The 15,824-nt window shown below is 33.6% G+C and overlaps 1 pseudogene; it reads left to right on the forward strand.

Annotated features, from left to right (window-relative positions):
• The first annotated feature begins 10,533 nt into the window (after positions 1-10,533).
• LOC107878122 overlaps positions 10,534-15,824 on the forward strand; it is a 10,289-nt pseudogene continuing 4,998 nt past the window's right edge.

Below are 15,824 nucleotides of genomic sequence, written 5' to 3' on the forward strand. Positions count from 1 at the left end.
TGTCCTCATTTTTTCATGCAACATTGCAACCAGTTCAACGTAACTAGTTGAAATAGACATGCTAATAATCATTCTAGCACCTTCGTTGTATCTAAATCCGCTCATTTCAGAAATTATTTCACCACCCCAATACAAAGCAACCATCATATTTTCTTCAAAATTAGTCATTTTTCTGCTATACACAGAAATAAGATATGTATTATAATTATTAAAACATCAAAATAATTTTAATGCATTACAAAATATTGGCTAGCCATACCTATTAAAACTTTGTAAATGTCATTTCTAGAATAAAGCACATAAGCAAAAGCTTTGGTTAGAATTGTAAAAATGTGTTTGAACATTCTATACATACCGTCACTTATATAATCTGTTGTCCTAAAACTTTACAGATCTGTGATTTGATTCGCTAGAAACGTTACTCACAGTAACGTTTTAAACTAAAAATGTGACTAGTGATTACGATTTCAAGGCAAAATTTTGATCAAAAAAGTTGCTGGATTGATTTGATAGAATCGTTATTCGGAGTAACGTTTTATAGCTAAAACGTTATTGGTGATAACGTATTTAATGTCATATTTATACAGAGATTCTTGGGTGGCAGAGCTACAGAGAAACGTTACTGGCGGTAATGTCTTATGTCTAAAACGTTACCGAGAGTAACGTTTTATGTCAAAACGTTACTGTGAGTAACGTTTTATATTCTAACATCTAACACCAATTCCGTTTGAGCCGTTAACCTTTTTAAAACATAAAACGTTATTGGGAACAACGTTTATACTAGTTTTGTAAAATTTTTAAAAAACAAATTACTTTGGTAAATTGATTCAAAAAATGACTTATTTCGGTCCAAGATTCCTGAATCTTTGATAACACTTAGATATTGTAGTAATATAATTTAAACCCGACAATACATACTAACTACGTTTTCAGGAGCCAAGTTAGATTATAATATAGGATTGTCAAGTTGTGCGTTGCTAGACAAAAACACATTTACAATGCGCAAGACTACACAACTATTAAGTTGTGCGCTACTGAACAAAAACAAATTTACAATGCACAAGACTATAGTGCACTGCTAGACAAAAATAAATTTACAATGCATAACACTCTATGACTTTGAAGTTGTGCGCTACTGGACAAAAACACATTCACAATGCACAAGTTTAAGGCTAAAATTTATAAGCACAAATAGTCCTGTATATTCTAGCTATTAACTACTGGTGCATGAGCATCTGTTCTATCAAAATCTTGGCATGTAGAAGCCAACAAAAGACATATATACAAGGCAGGCACATAGCCGAGTGAACTGTGATAAGAAGGCGAATTTATATTTAGTATCAAATGTAAACAAGTAAAATAGATAAAAGAGAAAATTGATTTCAATCTAATTTTAAAAAGTGATGTCAAAGTTTACTAACTTTTACTTTATCTTAGCTGGAGTGATTGGCTCAGTACCCTCTCCTCTGCTAGAATACACAATCTTTTTTGTTGGAGTTGTGCGCTCAAGTTGTTGTCTCTTGCTAGAAGAGGTACTTCTTATAGTTAGATTTTTTGGTTCATCTGCTGATGATTCATTGTCAAGTTCTCTTTTACTGCTTTCTCCAACATTTAAATAAGCTGATGATGTAGGTAATTAAAGAGCACCCTACTTCTCTACAAATGATAAAATGAACAGTTTCGCTAGTGCATTATTAGAATTTCTAGAATATGATTTTCTTAATTGTATTTTAAACACTTTATTGGCAAGATCTTGCTGGATACATTGGAGGGGCAGTGGTTTTTTCTGCGTTTTAAAAAAATTTCATCAAGTTCTAAGATATCAGTTGAAGTAAGAATTTCATTGAATTTTAATTCTTTTTTGTACCTTTATGTTAATTGTTTAAAAAAATTGTTCAACTCTCATTGAAAGGAGATTCTCCCCAAGTTCAGCAAGGACTGTTGCAGTTGTTGATCCACTTCCATCTGTAATTTGAACTTGAAAATGACACTTGCCATATAAAGTCAACAATCAAAATATAGTAGAAGAATCAGTTGTTTAAAAATAATCAACTAGCTTTGGTGATTACTTATCACTATTCTCATTGGCCAAACAAACATAAAGACATCAATAGTAACAAAGAAGAAATATTAAACACTCCAAGTTAATGACAATCAGTGACCATACATAACACAACCTATTCATTTACATACATGACAAAAATAGTGATCTTTACGACACAAAAGAGTAATCTTTATGACAAAGAACCACAAAAATAATCAGTTGTCTCCATTGATATCAAGTAACAAAGATGACTACGAAACTTTCCAATGAAATGACACACAACACCATGTCAAACAGAACCACCACACAATTTAATCACTCTAGGAGTTCAATTGACCTCAAGAGTGTTTCAGATTTTACACAGGAAACACTCTATAGGGGGACTCTTTATTCATTAGCAAGCACACTCCACTCTCACACAGACTTCTCAAACAATCTCTGACACACATTCACCAGACAGACAACAACATTTCTGTCATTCAACTCGTCTCCCTTCATTCAATGTACAAAATAAACCTCTGGAACACCTCAGCTCCACCCCCACATCCCTCTTAGGTAAACAACAAAAAGAGTATTACGATATGTAGATCTGCCAGTCTTTCATTACATCGACCTCTTTACAGAAATGACATTACTGAATATCCAAAAAAATATACAATTTCCCCGCAAAAAGATCTTTATGCCTACTCTTAGAAAGAACTATTTTTCTTTAGTTTGGTAGTTCCTTGGACTGTAAGAGTGAATTCGATCCTATAGTCTCATAAACAAAGGATCACTAATTTAGCATCAGAAATTATTTTGCTCATGTATAAATATATAGCTTAAATGACACAATAACTTTAAAGTAGATATAATCATGAGAAGTTCGTTATACCTGGGTGTTAATATAGTATGTCGCTGGCAATTACCACAATCAGTAGCCTTTATTATCTTGGTTCTAACAATGTTCTTACATTTTGAACACATTAACTCATAAAATATCTGCTCATCATCATCCAAGAATTATATTTTACCTTCAACGTGAAAAGATTGCATCTATTCAAAAAGGAAAATGGAAAAAATTAGTTATTGTTATTCTATTAATATATATTAAACTGAGACATATAATATGTTGAAATACACACCTGAAGATTGTGTTTGGATGTTTCCTACAGGTATAATGTCATCATGTAGCGACAGTAGAATCGGGGATGAAGGTGTTTCAGCAGATTTTCTTTGTGTGTATGTGTTCAACATTTCTTCATTATCTTTGACCCTATAGACACATACTTATATCATTTTGGATCATGCAAAATTGATCTTATACATGATTATAGTTATACTATTTGTGTATTTATTCTATACCAGTTTATTAGTTCAGCAATTTGAGGATACAATGGATTTATCATTATTGTAGTACTGTATTTTGTTGTCAAAGATGTCCCTATGTGGTACACTTATAAGTTACGAAAAATTAACATTTAAAAAAAACATATATACAAAAGAAAAAAATAAAATTTTGTTCATACCAATATATGAAGATTGTGCAATTCGTTTTGCTAGGATTACTGGATGATTTTCAATTTGTGCAGCTAGTTGACTTCCCTCAATCTCAACAAAGTCTTCCCACTAAGTGAAAATACAATGGTGTATGATGTAAGGAAGAAATAATTAGTAATACAATGATGCAAATAAATGTTAACAATTTGATAGAAACAAAATCTCAATAATTTACTTGTATCTAAATAATTTTTTTCTACAAAAATCAAGAGCAGTAGATGTGACTACAATCGATATTTAGTTACTACACCCACCCTAAATCAATAAGCATGACATTTTACTCTTGTTGTGATATTAATAGAAAATCAGCTAGTCTAGATATCAAAAGTCAAATACTAATTAACTTACTTTGCATCCGTGACAATGATTTGTAGACATTTATTTTTATTGATGCCAGCAACCTTAATAGCACCACAACTCACAACAACAACGAGCACGTCTATTTATAAGAATGTTTTAGATAATATTTTATGAAATAACATTTAAGTATAGCTTGAAATATATGTAAAGTATTGTTTACCAAATTCTACATGTCGTAGTTCTTGCTCTAAATTTGCCAAACATATTGTGTTTAATCTTGTTAGAGTTGGCAATGGTGGATCATCTGTGTGGTCTTCTTTGATTTGTTCAACAACAGTGAATTTCTCTACAACTCACTCAAATATATTGATAGAAATTCGATAGGGCAATGGTTCTCTAACTTTTGCAGTTGATATCAAGTATGCGCTAAAAGGAGTGAACTTGTTTTGATATTTATCTATGTCGTCCCATACAAAACAATCGCAATTTTTCTTTCTGCATTTACAAATGTTGAATTATTCAATAGTATAAAATACAAAATTATGAGCTATCCTATAATACACCGACTACAAACATGTTGATAGAAGATAAAAAAATAAAATTTAAAAATATGAATCGTGAAAAACATCATACAAAATCAATCTAGATAGATAAATAGTACAAATAGAAGGGTGAAAAATTCAAGTAGTACATTGTGCTACATATTTAGCATCTACAACTTTTCTCCTTAAAAATTAGCATCTGAAAATTATACATTACGACAAAGATCTAAATTTATCCATGAGGATCTTTAATTTTAAGTTTGAAAAATAGTAATATTTTTTGCACTTTCTTAATGTTTACTGCATTTTCTCGTTATAAGGAAACACTTAAATAAGCCAACATTAAACTTTTTAAGATAACATTATTAACAATAATAAGGTAAATACACCTTCTTAGATAATGTTATCTAAATTAATACTATCTAAGTAACAAAAAATTACCATCTTATCTTGCGCAATTGCGACTTGAAATCGTGTTCGTCCGTTCTTACTCTTTCTTTTTCTTGCTTTTTCAATAAGTTGGACTTTACAAGTTCACTCTTTTGTTTTCGGAGTTATCCTACTAATATTAAGTCCGTATTTCATATTCTATAATTGTCACGACCCGAACTAGGGTCTGGCCGTGATGGACATCTCAAACTATGACGGCCCAGGTGTCCTACTCTATGTGGTAATCATGCACAACATTCATATAATAAAAGAAGATACGGAATATAATTTGATACAGAAACATGGTCATACTCTGGATTTAGTTTAACAATAAAGAATGAAATCCGAAATCAACTACCATGCAACAATCCAATCCAAGACAAGTAGTTTGCCTAAGAACTCGGCTTCCCTTTACAAATGATGTGAAGCACGCTCCCAAGAGTCCCACAAGATATTTCAACTTGTCCAACCCCATGAAGGTGACAAAAAGTCTTTAACATTCTTGGACCCTTCCTCAAACAAGAATACAACTTAACATCCTCAAGTTGTGGTTCACATGACTTAAATACAAGTGTGTCAAACATGGATGCACGGATATGAGCAACACCCCAAAGAGATAATGACACATTTTTCCTACGGTCCTCGAGTAGACACAACCACCATTAACATCAAAGGGATCACAATTCAAGTCACCATATTTGTTAAGCACGGGTGGGGTGTCATGCAAAGGAGTACAAGCAAAATCATTTTTCAAAGATATGTCAAGCACATGATTAACCCTATGAGCCAAGCAAACATTAGAATCTTTACAACAACATAGGCTCACGGGTTCACTCCTTTGTCCTTGACCAATATCTTCAAATTCTTTACTCACTTGAGATTCATTAATCATATCACACATATTCTCAAGTGGTGGGCAAGTTTTACACACAAGTTGATTAACACAATTTTCACATAACAATGTACTTTTATTCAACACAGTAGCTTCAACACTAGGTGGACACAAATCGATCTTACTAGAAGAGTCGATTCGGTCATCTATAGGATCAACTAGTGTATCCACTCACACAACATGTATATCATCCACAAGTGGTAAGGAATCAATATACTCACACTCAACGGCTTATTAGTCACATGTTCATCATTCACATGTACCAAAGTATAAGAGTTAGCTATTTTTCCCTGACGTTTATGAGTATGTTCATATTTACCTCGGTGTGAAAGTCCTTCACAAGTTTGGGCAGCAACTTCCTTCGGGAAGCTCTCACCGCAAGGTGTTTGGACCTTAGGTTTTGGATTTGTTGGGATAAGTGTGGATACCAATTGGCGTAGCCTTTCAACGTGCCCTTTCATGTCTTCAATATTGTTAGTGATGCGGTCAAACGTGGCATCGAGATTGGTGGCAGCCATGGTACCTAAAAGAAAAGACAACAACGAACAACAAAACAACAAACTTGTTAGCTAAAAAATGCCGCACCACACTCTCACTCTCGATTTTTACCTCACACTTAGTTTCACAAGTGTTGAAAGTCGGCTTGTACTTCGAGAGTGATTGAGGATCGAGTCTACTCTTGCCCGGAATAGATTTTTGTTTGAGTTGACTCAAAGAAAATTTGTTTACGGACTTGAACCAACAAGATACAACGAATTCACAAAAGATAAAAGCACCCAACAAACGTAGACACGAATAAACGGACTCTACAGCTAACCTACAATCTAGTAAGAGATTACTAGTTTGTTGATTAGTGTTCGAACCAACAAATGGAACTAGAAAACAATAAAATGAAACTAAGAAATCTGAAATTTGAGCTTAAAAATTATCGGTGAACAGTAAAAACGTGATATGGCAGCCACATATTGGTTGCGGTTGTTATCAAATTGTATTTTCTAATTCAAGTCTTGGTCCAATTGTAATTTGGAATTGGTGGAAATTAGTTAAGGAGAGAAAATAAGTCTTGAAATCCTCTTTCAAATTCAAAAAGCAAGACTTGACTTTTCTCCTCAAGACATGGTCCTTAAATAATGGAAGGTTGTTGGAAAAGTGGTTGTTAAAGTCCTTGAGTGGTTGGAATTGGTTGTAAAAGTCTTGAGAGGTCTTAAATTTTGGAAATATGTCTTTCAAGACTAACAAAATACACACTCTCTTTCTTCAACTTCCAAGATCAAACATCCACCTTTTCTTCAAAAATAGATGAAGATGTGAAGAACACCAAGAACACATTTTTTTGAATCTTGAAGCTCTAAGGTTCAAGTTGGACCCCAAACATCAACAAAGCCTTTCCAAGCTTAAAAATACAACACAATAACCACCATACACATTCAAACTTTGAACCAACAACACACCATACATCCAATCTTTGAATCCGCAACAACAATACCAACAACAATCACACGACCAAAGTTTAGGTTCACAACAACAACATCAACAATTAAAGCTCAAATCTAGATCTAGACTTCTTTAGTGTTAGAGGTGAAGAAGCTAACACTAGAAACAACAAAACAAATAAAATGACTTCTAGATCTAGACTCAAAACAAGAAAAATCTCAGCCAAGACATAACAAGAACACAATTTCGGCCAAGATACAAAAATGGACAAATTTCTCTTTTTTTTTGGAATTTTCAGATTTCAACATTTTTTTTCCTGTATTTTTCAACTACCAAATCCAAGATTGATTTTGTTGGAATAAAATCAGCCACAAGATTTGATACCAAATGATACAAGAAAGACAAGAAAACACGAAACAAACACCAAAATCAGTCTACTAGCCAAGAAACCGAGCACCTCTTTTGGTGACCCCTATCAGATTCGCTACCAACAAGAAGAATACAAAGCACATGGGCGTAATAACACCAAAATAGTAGCAACACAACAAGAAAAAGATGAACAATAGACTAATTTTGGATTCCATATTGACAACACAAACACACGATTACAACATCAACACTACTACACGATTACAAAGAAACAAAATGATAGATAGTTAGACAAATTGAAGGTATAATATTAACAACAAAAGCCTATTCCACTCTTGGACCTTTAACATCACACACATCAAATACCTAACTCTTACGTTGGCACAAGAGTGACCCCGATCTCCCAAGCATCCAACATTTTCAAGATTGAATCCAACACGAGCGATTCCACACTCAAGTTGATTTCCTTAGTTACAATTTCGGGTTGGTGGTCTTCTCTCCTTAGTGAGGAAATATTTCAAGTGTTATAAACTCATAATATTCATCAAAATCTCCTAATGAAACCCTACATTATTCTATTTATAGTGTATTACAAATAATAGGTAAAATGACCAAAAGACCCCTTAGTGAAGGGGCACCTCTCTAGTGTATGTAGTGGACTGATTTGTCCCTTTTAGTGTATGTAGTGGACTTTTTTGGTGTCCATTTAGGTGCTCCTTTGCACTTCATTGCACACACCAAGCCTCGGGTCTAACGTACGCCCTCATAAGTCCATCTACGTGATCGTACTCGTATCATGTTGTGAAAGAAAATAATTTTTATGGCCAAACCCATCGTCAGCCCCCTAAACTTGGTACGATCTTTCACTTTGGCACCTCAACTGGAAGCTGTTCACTTTTGGTACCTCAACTAGACGTTGTTCACTTTTGATACCTCAAGTAGCCATAAATTATGTCACTTTGGCACCTTTCGACATCAACACTGGTGCGTGTGTCTCACTCGCCGCCAACATGGATAAAACTACTAATTAATTTGTGCCAATTCATTTAAATTGCCACATCATTATATGCACCTAAAATTATATATTTTTTTTTTTTGAAAAAATTACTAAAACACATAGAAAGGGACCAATTATAAAATGACATTTGTTATTTTTATAAAAATAATTTTTATATAATTAATTTAAATAAAAAATATTAATAACCCCACCCCCACCTTATATTATCTTCCTAACCACCCACCCCACCCCATATCATCTTCCTCAACCCACCCCACCCTATATCATCTTCCTCAACGTTTTCTTTATCCTTTTTCTATTCATACATTTTTCTTTCATTTTCTTCCATACCTACTATCAAATTTTCATTACCACCATAGCATCGCAATCACAAAACTCCACACAACCTTAACCTCTATTAATGGAGGTTGAATTTTTCAATCCATCATTTTGCTCATCGTTTATAGAAGTTTCTGGAAGCTTAAATTCTTTGAATAATTTGAAAAATGTAAATGATTTACTTATGATTCTTCTTGAAGAAAGAAACAAACGATGCAGTGACATTTTTTATTTCTTTTAAATTTTTTTTTTGGTTTTTTAATTTTTTTTGTTTATGTGAAATTGTAAAAGAGAGTGAAGGAGAGAGAATAAAGGAGAAGAGTGGAAGGGGCTGGCAATAAAGAATAGGACTTGGGGTGGGGGTCGTTGGGGAGATGGGTGATGGTGGAGAAGATGACTTTAGGGTTTGGGGGGGGGGGGTGGGGTGGGGGTGGACTGCCAAATAAAATTAAATAATTTTATAATTATTTTGAAAAATGCCACGTGTCAGCAATTAATTGGTTCTTTTAATTTAATTGTGTGTATATATATATTAATGAGTTGGATAATTATGTCATTAATTGCCATGGATATATATTGTTGCTGATTTGGCTAATCTATTTCAATAATTTTTTAAAAAAATTAAAGATGAAAAATTTATAAAAATACCTCTTAAAATTTATGAAAATACCTCTAAAATGCGCCCAAAAGCGAGTGTAATAAACTCTCTTTGCTGCATCAGCAAAAAGTGCCAAAGTGATACAGTTTATGGTTACTTGAAGTGCCAAAAGTGAACAACGTCCAGTTGAGGTGCCAAAATAAAAAATCGTACCAAGTTTAAGGGGCTGCCGATGAGTTTGGCCTATTTTTATATTTTTATTTGTGGAGGCCTAATTTTGTATATATCCTATATCACAGAATATTTGGATAATTCTAAGTAGGGTTGTACATAGGTCGGATTGGTTCGATTTTTATTAAAAAAAAATCAAACCAATCATGTCGGTTTATTAAAACTATAAATCAAATCAAACCAACATAAAATTGATTTTATCGGTTTAGGTTTTAGTCGTTTTTTTTCAAATTTTTCGTTTTTTTTCATTTTTTTATAATCTTTAATTTTTACAATTATATTATGATCGAAGATTAAATCAAATATATTTTCACTCATGTGCTAATGAAAAATCATAATTATGAAAAAATGAGGAACGAAAAACTCTTTTGAAACTAAAAAGTGAGATGAAGACTGAAAATTTTAGGTTTTAAGTTTATATTGGGTTTTTGATCATTTAATTAGCAATTAATGAAAAAATATTATAATTTAAAGGCCCAAATCTAAATCTATATTTACATCTACTTTCAAATTATTGAAAATTACTAAAACTAGTTGAAAAAGTATTTAAAAAATAGATTATAATTAATATTTTATGTATAAAAAAGTTCGAATATTATATATATATATATATATATATTATGTCGGTTTGATTCGAGTTCGGTTTGACTTTTTTTTGTTAACACCAAATCAAATGAAGAATGATCATTTTTTTTTTCTAACCCCAAACCAATCAAACCAAATCATAAATTAATTTTTTTTCTCAATTTAATTTGATTCGTCAGTTCGATTTGAATGTTTTGTACACCCCCTAATTATAATTCTAAGTACATAAAACCAACCCTTGCTAATAATATACGGAGCACTAATATTTCAAATTTACCAAAACTCAGATCAATCCAAAGTTGAATGTAACGTAAACTATGGCAACGGCGGTTGGGATCGGAGTAGGAGAAGGAAATTCCGGTACGGGCGGTGAAACCTTATCGGAACTTTACCAAAATTCCAGGCGACTCTTACTCAAATCTCGAGATGGTTTGGAGAAGCTCGAGCGATTTGAGTACACTTCTTCTTCATCTTCTTCTTTGCAATCTTCGTCTCATCTTCGAGTGCGCTAAGACCGATCCATTGGAACAATCGTTTGATGCTGTGAGGAAAGAGATCGCTCAGATCCAGTTTCTTTGCTCTGAGATGGAACCTCTTTGGCGATCTATATCTGCTAAATCACAGCGTGATATCTGGAAAAGGTATGCTTCATTCTCATTGAATTTGAGATTGATTTGCTTTGACATATACATTTTAGATTGGAATGATGACCGGAGGATTTATGTTGTTGATTCAATTGGTTTAGTTTTGAATCATAGTTGTGTGATAAATTGAAATTGAATTCAAATCGTTCTGCGATTTGTGATCTAGTGCGATTGAATTCTTAGATCAAAGTTCATGTGTTTGACATTCTACCTACACCAACAATCTAGTCCTACAAAGTGGGGTCTGGGAGCCTAGAGCATAGGCAAGACCCCTTACCTCTACCTCAGAGGTGAGATATGATATACCTTAGCTCAAGACAAAAACAGTTTAGAAAAAGACGCAATGGAAGTACCAGAGACAATAGATAATAATAAAGACAAAAGATAGTAGCGGAATAGTACTACAACAAAATACTACAATCGAACTGCTCGAAACAATAGATAGTAACAGAACTCGAAGAACAAGAAACTATAAGAATAGTCCTATCTACTAGTATGGGCACATTCCTATCTAATAACCTTCTACCCTAACCTTCTACCATAATTTGTGTGCTCAACACCTTTCTATCTAAGGTTATGTCCTCGATAAGCTGCAACTGTGTCATGTCCTGTCTAACCAATACTTCTTTGGTCTAATTCTTTTACATATTTATAGCTGAAAGGTCTTATTGGCCCTAGAGTATTCGTCTAGTGGTAAGATCTTAGCATGTGATATATAGTGGTAAAATATAATCTGCTCATTGGAATTTTCTGCCTCAAGTTCCTCTCCTTTTTGTTTTTTTCTGATTGTTTCCTTTCGATCTCCCTTTAAGTATTAGGTTTCCATTTATACTACAAGGGTATTGGTGCCTAAATAGATAGAGTTAGCCAAAAAAAAAAATTTAAGATCCCTTTCCATCCTTTATAAGCTGACCTCATATTTCCTACTCTTTCCTTTTCTTTCAATGTTGACTTTCAATTTAGAGTTAGTCTGCATTGCCTGGGTTGGCTCTCTATTCAGATGAGGTACACTTTTGTATTTAAAATATGTATAGATTTTGCATTAGAAATGTAGTGTACAATGCCTGAGTTACGGTTAAGAATTGGTTTTACTTGAAAGAAAAATAAGAAAATAATGTTGAAACAAAAATCTGAAGATTAAAGATATTAAAGCTAATTATGATGCTAACGGAGAGTTAATTCAAAAACTTAGATAACAAAGTGATTTAGACCCCTTTTTTCGAAGAAATAAGAGACTATAATTAATATAAGATTAATTATCGGAAACATCCTCTCTTCTTCACCTGTGGTCTGCGTACACTCTACCCACCCCAGACCCCACTGGGTGGGAATACACTGGGTATGTTGTTGTTGTTGTTTAATTTACTTTAGTAGAGATCAAAATTATCAAGTTAAGGATTAATCTTGTATCCTAAAGAATGTCTTTTGTAAGTTTGCAAAATAAATTTATAGTCACCACATGCAAATGTGTAAACAATAGGAACCTATCAAATAATATTAATAATAATATTTATTTAAAAAGAACAAAGTGCACCTCTATACAGGGAAACCATCCCAATAACATGAGTTTCGGATCCTACTTTTATGAAAAGATAAATATTATAATCTAACTAGGAAAATTTGAACTGGGAAAACATGTAAAATTAATGTCACACTTAATCCGAAAATTACCTAATAACCCCTTTTTGGGGTTGAATTTCAGCCATTATTGATGTGAACTGTAGCCCTTTTGGGCACGATTCTTACGTCCATTTCTGCCAACTTTTGGGCATGAATTGCAAGTGGGCCAAGAAAGGAGCTGAAACTGCCTGAGGAAAGAGCTGATATTTCCGCTCAAAGTGGGGCTGCAAGATCAAGCCCAATAGGTGTCTGAAATGGACATGGGAATCATTCCCAAAAGGACTACAATTTCAATAATGGCTGAAATTAAAGCTCAAAAAAGGGTTTTTAGGCGTGTGATTATTTGTGCAAATTTGGTACTTTCTTTTGTTACTTCTGTTAGGTAGTTTTGGGATTAAGTGTGAAATTATTTTACATGCTTTCCTAGCTTTATTATTTTCACAAAAGTAAGATTCAAAGCTTATGCTATTTGGGATAGGTTTCCCCTACATATCTAGGGGTGGATTTTTTTTAAATGCATTATATTAATATTATTTTAGAGGTTTTTCTTCTTTTACACCTTTGTGTGGGGTGACTTTGGATTTACTTGCAACCTTACAAGAAACATTCTTTAGATTAATTTTTAGCTTGATATCTTTGGATTCTATTATAGAAGGTATTTAGTTTTATATTGCTTATTGTCTCTAATTTCTTTGAATTAGGGTTTAGATCACTATTGATCTAAGTTCTTATATTAACTCATATCATAATTAGTTTTAATTTGCTAATTATGAATACTTAAATCAATTAGAGTTCTTAGCACTTAATTTGAGAATTTTATTCTCGAATTTCACATATCTTAAAATTTCTATTTTCGCTTTTGCATTGTTTTTTCAATCCCTTTCAAGCTAAGTTGACTGGTTTCAGGTGTGGATCCAAAGGTCAGGCCCTTCATGATCTGAACTTTAAGATTCGAGGGTATGGAGATGTAGGTATGGGTGCGGGGATTCAGCTACAAAATAGAGTTATCTATATAAATTATGAGACATTATAGAAGGTGTTTCGAGGATAAAATATTGATCAAGAGGAGAATCCAAAAGGAGATAAAAGGACTAACAGAGAAATTCTATATACAAGCTATTTTGTTTTCTTCAATTTCACCTTAGTTTTTGTTTTTATTACAGATGTCACTGTATCTGTGCTGAATTTCTCTTTTGATTTGGTCAAGGTACCCTAAATCAGTTGACCAAATCTTACCAATCCCACATCCATGTCGTATGGTGCGGAACCAAAGTGAAGAGTCCAAGTAACTTAGCTTTCACGTAACCCGATCTTATCAATGTCTTAGTAGACGAGGCTTAAAATCTGAGTAGGATTCCTCTTTGTAATGTTCAGAAATAACTTCTCTTGGCGTCTACTTTGTAAATATTTGGAGATTCAAGTTATCAATCATTTCCGTTACTGCAGAGCCATTTTGAGTTTTTTCCATCCTATTGGATGGTCGTGGGACTCGGGGAATGGAAAGACTAAGTTGCATGGACACTGACTTTCCAAAAATACATTACTTTTGGAGAATCCGACACTCATCCATTGACATTTTTGAAGGGTCTAAGCAACATAGTGGAAAAATGTGTATCCACCTAGTTAGCACCTTACGAGGGATGGCTGCAGATTTAGACGGGTGACTTTGGATCCTGAGTTAATATAAGGTTAACAAAGTTCTTTGTCCTATCAAATCAGTTAAGAGTCACTCCTTTAAAAAAAGTTGCATGTCTCTGGATTATTGTATTGGCTCCTGTAGGATTACATAAAAGAGAGGGTATATAATCGTATAGGAGAATTGAATGAGAATGGTATAAAAGCTGTAGTTGAGAAACCACCAGCTTGCAATATCTGATGAGCCTGGTTTTTCTGAATTAAGGAGTGGCTGATTAAGTTGACTGTCATTCTTGGGAGTAAAGCAGAAGGTCGTGTTCTTTTGGAGCTTGTTTGTTGTATGCTTGATGGCAGTCGGGCTTTTGCTCATGGTACGTCAGTATTGCTTGCTGAATTTGTATTCCTTATGCAGGAAAGTGGAGCAAGTGGCTGAAGAAGCTGAATCTTTGAAAGCTAGTCTGGATAAATATAATTTAAGACATCAGTGGCGTATGCAAGAAGCCCGAGAGAGAGCAGAACTGATTGAGAGAAGTGTATGGCATTTCCTTATAAGTGTTACTAAATTTTTTGTTGATACCCTGACGTTTCCTTCTAATGGATTACTTTTATGTTCTAGAATGGAGATTCATCCCATGTTCTGAGGATTTTTGGCTATGAAGCACAAGCCATGCAATCTACTCGTAGGAAGAAACCCTGGCAACGGGTGTGGCCATTTTGTCCAAATATAGTGAGCAAAGGGATCGTTTGAAGGTACTTTCCAACTGAGACTTGATTCACCCCTTTACATATTTGCAGCATAGAAGCTTGTTTAGTTTGTTACTGCCTTGAAAAGAGATTTTACATGCTGGGGATTTTGCCTGGAAAGTGGACAAAAGGTTGGCTATTTGGTAATATTGTTTTGCTATCTTAGAGTTCCAAGTTATATTACTGCTTTCACTATTTATGTGCGACTCCAAGAGGGGAAGGTGAAATAGTTGATATATGTTAGCTGATGAAAGTATGGTTTTCTCCTCCATGTTTGCTTAAATGAATTTAGAGATAGAAGAGAGGTAATATAAGTAAACATTCAATCTAAAACATGAAGTGAAGTTCCTGGTGGGTAGAGATTTTTATCCTTCTGAACTTTGAAAATAATAATGAGGGATAGTTAAAATCCCGGTACCTGTGCTGGTTGGAGATAGCAGGTAGGTACCCAATGGAATTAAGTCGAATTGAGCGCGAGTTGGCCCGGATACTACGGTTATAACAAAAAATGTAATGAAATGCTGGACGGTTAATCAAGTTTTGCTCTTTAGTACAAACCCTTTCAGCAAAAAGAAGAAAGGCGGCAGCAAAGCAAAAATGTAAAGCAAGGACAGTTAAAAGGTCCTATTTGTATTAGGTTTCTGCTTTTCAAGCTCTGTTTGCAAGTGTAAATTTTTTCAGAAACTTTTGGGTCTTGAAGTTCCTAGTTGAAACTGAAACTTCTTAATCTGAGTTTGAGGTCACAGAGGTTTGCCTTGAGTTGAACCCCTTTTGTAAATGTGGAAAAAAACTTTTACCTTGCTAAAGGAATAGATATGGTGAATAATTGTTGTTAGGATCTACTATTACAGGTGTTGCTACTGGTTCAATTTCATATGGAGA

The sequence above is a fragment of the Capsicum annuum genome, chromosome 7, assembly GCF_002878395.1.
Source record: "Capsicum annuum cultivar UCD-10X-F1 chromosome 7, UCD10Xv1.1, whole genome shotgun sequence".
NCBI lineage: Eukaryota > Viridiplantae > Streptophyta > Magnoliopsida > Solanales > Solanaceae > Capsicum > Capsicum annuum.